We start from the raw sequence: 8148 nt of genomic DNA, 5'->3' as shown, positions 1-8148 counted from the left end.
GGATAGGATAGGATAGGATAGGATAGGATAGGATAGGATAGGATAGGATAGGATAGGATAGGATAGGATAGGATAGGATAGGATAGGATAGGATAGGATAGGGTTTATCCACACCAATACTAAATATAGCCGGAGAATCACCTCTTTTAACCAGCTGGTTATGCTATCCTTAACGCATTCCACGATGCGGTTTGCCCCTTGACCACAAGGGTGCGCTGCTGACTCATGCTGAGCTATTAACCAGTACCCCAAGTCCTTTCTGCTGAGATGCTCTCCACCACTTATCTCTCAGTTTGTACTCGTGTCTGGCGTTACTCCATCTCAGGTGCAGAACCCAACATTTTCCTTGTTGAACTTCATGCCGTTGCTAATCACCCAGAGCCTCAATCTATCTATATCCTTCTGCAAGGCTTATTGTCCCTCCAGAGTCAACAGCACCTCCCAACTTAGTATCATCCGTGAACTTGCTGATGATGCATTCAACTTCTGCATCCAGATCATTGATAAAAATGTTGAACAGGACTGGCCTTAGAATTAAGCCCTAGGGAACATCACTGGAGACCATCTGTCAGCCAGATGTAGCTGCATTTGCTCTAACCTTTTGAGCTATACAATTGAGTCAGTTCATCGCCCAGCACAGTGTAAACCTGTTAGTCTCACAACTGGACAATTTGTCCAGAAGGATGCCATGAAGGATATCAAAGGCCTTACTGAAATCCAGACAGATTACATCTGCCATCTTCCCTTCATCCACCAATCTAGTGACTTTATCATAGAAGGAGATCAAATTACTAAGGCAGGACTTTCCCTAGATGGACCTATGTTTACTATGCCTGATAATACCTTTGTTCTTTAAGTGCCTCTCAGTGTCCCCCAGGACAATCGTTGCCATAACTTTTCCAGGGATTGCGGTTAGACTAATAGGCCTGTAATTTCCTGAATCTTCTCTCATGCCTTTCTTGAAGATCAATATTGTATTATCTAGCATCCTGTCATCAAGGACCTCTCCAAACATATGGTAAATTGTAGACAAGGGTCCAGCTATACATCAGCTAATACCTTCAGCAGTCAGGTGAATCCCATCTGGCCCCACGGATTTAAGAAAGTTGAGCTGATACAACTGTTCCATTACAATTCTGGTGATCACAGATGGAAAGTCACCATGTTCAGTGCAGAACAGACAAGTTCTGCTTTAAGTTTTATTCAGTCATTCAATCTAGAATAGCACAGAATGTTGTAACAGTCACAGTGATGGAAGCCCAGCATCTGCTTTTCTCCTCTTCCGTTCCCTATCACATTTGTTCCCCTGATCACTTGCTGATCATAGTTGGCCCTGAAACTTGACATAATGATACTAATATGCTCTATTGCTAATCTTGTCATTTGGAAGAAACATTAAAGATAGTTACTACACTGATCTAGGATTTGACATTCATAATTTCCAGGATAAACTTCTGAAGCCCTAATCTTTTCAAGCCCCTGGCAATGTACAATTCACAATGTTCCTTTTTTGCTAGGAGTGCCTGTGAATAATAGTACAGTCTGAAAGATCTCACAGGTTCATCACTGGAAAAATACTACATGGCAACGTTTCCTTAGATCACCATAAATCTACACAAATATTTATACAGTCTGAACACATGAAAGATCGTACTGATTTTGTGAGGAGTGGAAGCTAATAAAATATTTGTTGAACTAAGCCTTTTTTCTACTAAACATCTGATAATTTTATCCTATAAAATTAACCAAGTTGAAAATGAGCAATTTTATTCTTATCCAAAATTCTTCTAAACTCAATACTGCAAACTTTGAGAAAATATACTTTAACATATCATCTCAATATGAATTTTTGCCCCAAGAAAAAAAAATCTGTAATACAAAAATTTAAACAAAGAGTCCTGTCTCTAAATATACTCCCAGTTAAGCAGTAAATGCTTTCAAAATGTAGCACGATTGTTGTTGAGTTGGTCATTCAGTATTATCAGGTATATTTCCACGTCCCAGTGAATTAACTTCACAGAAGTTCAAATTTAATATAATTAAATGAATGATAAAATTAGAATAAAAACTGACACTAAATAAATGAAACGTCATCAGGAAGCAAGGGAGGCAACAATTCACTGCAGAATTTGCAGTGGAGTTGACCAATTTGCTCTAATTACTGTGGCTTTTATGAAAATAAGACATATCTCTCTGTCACTTCTTATTGGAAATAGGAATATTTCTATGGGAAATAGGAATATTTCTATGGGAAATAGAATGTGAATGGGAAGGAAATTGTGGCCTCTTGTTTGATCCATTCACCCTGTAGGTCCATTGGGAAAGAAATCATAGTTCTCATAAATCCTTAGCAGATGTACACATCCTTTGGCAGCATATGCATGACAAGAATGCCCACTACTTAATCCTGTACTTTGTTTGAGAGCATCTATGAGGCCAGAGATAAAGCTATGAAAAGAAATTCACTTCCCTCAGTTTTTGGATGTAGTAATACTCATCTTCTTGGATTTTTTCTATAGTCTTGAGAAAAGGAGGAGAATGTTCTTGCTCAAGTGTCCATCTATTAGGTTCCTTTAAAAATAAAAATAAAAATGAATTGTTCCTGTAAGTTTGCATTATAGCAGTAACATGCAACAGGAGGCAGGAAATTCCTGGTACTTATTTCATACCATTTTCATCATATTACTCCTTTAGTGTTTCTTTTTCTTTCATATTTTTACACGCTTGCAGTATGCTGATGTCAGAGAGACTGTTGATCAAAATAAAGTTCATGCATGTTGTTCTCTAGATTATGCCCTAAACTGCATGGACAGGAAGGATATAGAGTATTAAAATATTGCCCCAAGCATTAATACTCTTTTCTTTGGGTGAATTATTTCGGTAGTGGTCAAACTGACAATGAAGGGAATTTTTGGTTTTCTTCCCGATCTTATTATGTGTTGGAGATTATAGAAAGTTAATGTGACAATCTATGCTTATAACTAGAATGGCTGTGTTGTAAAACTTATTTTTAGGGTTTAATATCTTACCTGTTTTAAATCACGTTGGACTAAAACTTGATTTCCAGCCTAGATGCACACTTGTTTTACAAACATTGTGGAAAACTAAACAATTAAGTGCCTTATTTGGAAAGGTGGCCTTATTCTTTAGGGAATTGAACTCCCCACAGTATTTTAGCTGGAGATCCAATTGCAAGATAACCATCACACATCTTTTTCTTCTGATACCTCACAAAATTCAGAGATCCTTTTGGGGACATTTGTATTGCATTAGACATGTACTCATAGGACAGTTATTTTTTTTCCATTTTATTTCATCTCCACAATTTCATGCATTATTTTTCCTAAATTGTATGAGGGGGAGGAAAGCCCTGAGACATATTGTTAATCATATTAACAATTTCAGGGTAAACAATACTTTGGCAAAGTACAATTTCTGTGTGTTACATTATTATGCAAAGTGATTGTATTCATCTGTTTTGTTGGTGGTTGTGTGTTTGGGTTTGTTTGTTTTTACATTAGGAAAAACTGTGGAAATAAACCAGATGTTGCTATATACTACTGGTAGGAATAAGATGGATCACAGCTGAAATTATGCATACTAAGGATTAGGTCAAGCCTGAGACATATGGACATGCACAACTGAAAGGAGACTCCTGCAGTTCAGCCTTCCCTATGGCTTCCCTGAGATTTTAAATCCAGGTGTGAAGAAGTAAGCAGGTGTTGAAAGGACTTTATCTTCACTAATATGCCAGCTAGCACATCTGAACAGGCACAATGGTATACATAATCTGCTACTCATAAGGGCAATAGGTTTATTTTCTATCTTTTGCTGGGCTAAAAAAAATCTTGTCTTCATTTTCTCTGTTCTTCTCACCATTATTTGTCATTATTTGTCACCAAAAATAAAATTGTAATACCAAAGTCTGTTCTCAATGGAAAAACAGCACCTGGCTGAACAGAAAAAAATGTACAATAATGTACATGCTCCAAAAGCGAGGAGAATTTAGATGACCTTATGAGAATTAATGTTATAATTTCCTAACTTCTGTGTATTCTGCTTCCTACTGTGTTATTTAAGTAATGTAATATGCAATATGTAATTTCTTGTCACACATCAAATATACCTGTCATCAAATAAATTACTAAAGTAAGCTAACATGCTGCATGTATAGACAAGATGTTAACTCTTTGTTTATGACAATCAAAAATCCAAGCCACTACTTGAATCACTATTTGCCAGCATAGAAAAAATAGTTAACAGTATTATCCATAAATAACTTCATTTTTCTTTCATGCCTTTTACAGCATGTTCCCAATAAATAAATAAATAAATAAATAAATAAATAAATAAATAAATAAATAAAATAAAATAAAATAAAATAAAATAAATAAATTGGATACATTGGATAAAATTCTTCAAAGTAAACTAATAAGGTAGACAGTGTAAACCACTTATGTGATTAAGTTCTTTACTAAGTGAGTGGTTTTGACAGCAATGTCATAGCTGATTTTTATTCATCACTATGTTAAAGTAGATAGAACAATACAATTAGTAAGATGTATATTATTAAATTTAACAAAATATATGAGCAATAAGTGATAAGCCATGCCATGAGACCAAGGAAAATGCTGCAAAACGGGAAACATAACTGTTAGCATAATAAATGCAGCTTGATCATCAGTCTGTGTCAGATTGGCAGTTGTGTCTTTGAATTATTTGTGTCTTTTATTCCACAAAAATGCTCCTATCCTATAAACTGTATTTCCTCTTCAATATCTGAGACAGTCTTGTCATTGTTTTCAGTAGAAGGAAACGCATATATCAGGCAATACTGCATAATACAGTATTAAACAGTAAAAACCACATTATTTCTGCTATATCACATATAATTATACTTTTCTGTACATCATTTGCCCATTATTTTTATTGCACAGTATGTTCCCAATTCTTGATCAGAAATAAAAAGTTTACAATAAATTCTAAAAGGGTTTTGAAAAGACACTCTGGCATTTCTCTAACTGTAAGACTACCCTAAGAAGAACATAATCAAATGTTGGAGCAGTCTTTTTGGGGTGTTTATGCCATATTAATCAAAGATCCATGGGGCTGAATTACATCCTACTCTGACTTTTTTTTTTTTTTTTTTTTTTTTTTTTTTTCCCTGCTTTCCCCACTTTTTCCCATGCTTAAGCTGCAGGATGACACAGGATCCGCAATGGTGAATCTATGCTTCTTGGGAATTCCTCTGCTTATGTCATGGGAATTCTGCCAGGTTGATTAAATCATCTGTAGCTCAGTGGAACAGTACAAAATTGCCAATAATGGGCATGAACCTACATCTATATTTGCTACATATTTTCAATTTGATAATTTTCCTTGCTATAAATAGAACTTGTGTTAATAGCACCTGTCACTCCTTTATAGCTTTCTGCATAACAAGAAAGATCCAAAGGAATAATAGGTGCCCTTTTGCATATTCATATAACCCTAAACATTAGACACGTATTCAAAGAAAATCATACCAAAAAGGAATGAAACTTCTTAATATGTGACAGATTCTTACAAGCCCAGGAGGGTTGTCTTACAAGAGGGACAGATGATCGTAGGTGAAGGACTTGATTAATAAGCATAGCATTGAGATCTACTGATTATCAGATATCTGTTTTAAATCCATATTTCCATTCGTTACTTACTTTATACCTAAAATCAAATACTGATTTTATGCTAGCAAGTCAAAATGTCCAGCATTTCTGAGTAAGTAATCATACATTTACAGTTCTGCAGTCATGAGCATCATGCAACAAATTGCAGTTACACTTTTCCACTGGATTCTGTTCATTATTCTGTCTCCTTCATGGAGTTAGTGTAAAAATCTGCACAGCTTCTGTCAGCCATCATTTCAACAGGCTACAAATATATTTATTAATGAGATTTTTTGTTCAACTGCATTGGTTAGAAAGGAGAGCTAGACTGTATTTAATCACTGAATTTTCATCTGTTACATATTGAAACATAATGCTGCTGGACAAGAAATAGAAGTGAGTCATTGAAAACATAAGAACAATGAAATGCAAAAAGTGTCAATATTAGCCTGACTCTGCTCCTGCCCTGTCAATTAATGTCTTACTGTTAAGTTCAATTACAGCACTTTCTTCACTCTAGAGTGCTTTTGGAAATTCCTCTGAAATTTTCAATAATATTCAAGTAGTTTTGCAAAATACATAGTGTATTTGTAATATCTGGTGATATAGTGCTACAGTGAACTGCTCAGATAATGTGTGACTGGAATTTTACATTTGCATGAGTGGCTTGAGGAGAAGAATAAGTCCCTCTAAACCGGGTGGACTGCCCATGATTTATACTAATTTAAATATAATTATAATTGTAACAGATGTTTTGTTTTAAATTAAGCTGATCTCCGTGGTTGTCTACCTTTTATAATTAGAACTTGTCTAAATCTCCACATCGGACACCATCTGCAAGGATTTAGTGTTAACTGGACGCATTGTACTTTTCAGCATAGGGTGAATTCTGTATATTAAATCTTATTCTCAGAATGAATAATATCATCCTTTTGTTTTAAAAATATGTCCATTTCTCTTAAGGTATCATTATTTAATATTTAATCAGCACAGATAAATGTATTTGAGTTGGCCTTAACTGTGTGTCACAGTAAGATAAGAGGCAGGAAAGTTAATAAAGTCAATTGGTTAGGTTGTCCAGAAGATAATGCCTCAGAATATAGAATGTGTAACTATATTTTTCAAAGTGGATGTTATTTAGCATGTGGCTCTTTGAAAGACACAATTTGTGAAGGACTGCTAACAGACAGCTTTAGTGGCTTGAAGAATAGGTGATTTTCTCTCAATTGCTTCCTCTAGTTGCCTTTTGTTTTGCTTATTACAGGGCACTGTTCTAAAGACAATAGTGTGCAAGGGTTACATCTGTTGTGTGTTCAAAAGCTAGTGGCTCACAATGCCGAGGTGGGCTAGGGCTAACTGTATTCTGAGTGGGCTTGGGATAAAAAATTGTCTTTGCATGAGGGCCCTGACACATACAGCCACTCATAAGGGTGGGTTGTTGAGACAGAAGAGGTGAAACAAGGGTGATCCCAGTGACTGGAAAATATTATTCCTCCACCTTCGTTTCTGTGTTTTCAAGTCATTTAGTGACCTGGGCTGATATTGACAGGAATTGACAGCGCACACGGTGCTGTTGCCAGCAGAGTTCTACAGTTGCTCCCTGGACATGAAAGGAGGCGAAACAAGAAGAACCCAATTGGTGTTCTCTAAACGTAACATATGTAAAGATAATAGGTTTGAATTAGTTGGAACCAACCCCTTTTTTCCTGTAGAAATGATCCCCCCCCCACCCCCCCGCAATCCAGGAAAAAAGGAGAACTGATTTTTTGTCTCTCCCTCTCTCTTTCCTTGCCCGCACAAAGAAAACGTGGGTTGATACCATTTTTATTGTTTTGCTGGGGTGGGTTTCAGACCTCGTATTAGCATATTGAATGTCTAATTGAATTCGGGGGCTGTGTTAATCATCTTGTTTTGTTTAGGGGCGGTTGGTGAAAAGTGCCAGCTAATGATCTCTTTGGCTAGGGGTTAGCGTGGTGCTGCCACACCAAGAAAAAGAAATCGGGAAGGGGGAGGGAGCTAGGGAAAGGCGAGTTGACTGAGTGATATCTGGAGGGCGAACTCGTGTGTCTCTTTCGTGATGTTGTGTGCTGCTGTACTGAAATCCACCCCTCTGCTGGAGCTAAGGCAAGAGTTGGAGGCATCTGATGCTGCCGTTTCCAGGGTGAAATTTCCAAGGCTGATCACTAAAAACAACAACCAAAAAAAAAAAAAATCCACGGCAAAAATAGCCATCAGAACAGAAGATCCAACATCTCCCTGTCCAACTGGCGTAACCCAGACAGGCGTTTGAGAACCATCTGCCTTTAAAACTATCCACACACACACAGTGAAAAAAAAAAATAAATTAAAAAAAAAAAAAAGAAAAAGAAAAAAGGAAAAGAAACAAAGAAAACAAAAAAAAGACACTACAAGTGTCGACCACCATATTTTTTTAAAAAAGGGGCCAGAAACTGAGCTGGTATGGGAAAAAAAAAAAAGAAAAAAAAAAGAAAAAAAAAAAAAA

General features: G+C 36.2%; 1 protein-coding gene across 6 annotated transcripts in view; it reads left to right on the top strand.

Annotated features, from left to right (window-relative positions):
- ADGRB3 (adhesion G protein-coupled receptor B3) overlaps nucleotides 1-8148 on the top strand; it is a 467103-nt gene that overhangs the window by 358559 nt on the left and 100396 nt on the right. The gene's annotated exons all lie outside the window — the stretch shown is intronic.

The sequence above is a fragment of the Oxyura jamaicensis genome, chromosome 3, assembly GCF_011077185.1.
Source record: "Oxyura jamaicensis isolate SHBP4307 breed ruddy duck chromosome 3, BPBGC_Ojam_1.0, whole genome shotgun sequence".
Lineage (NCBI taxonomy): Eukaryota > Metazoa > Chordata > Aves > Anseriformes > Anatidae > Oxyura > Oxyura jamaicensis.
This window is presented reverse-complemented; position numbering and strand designations above follow the sequence as displayed.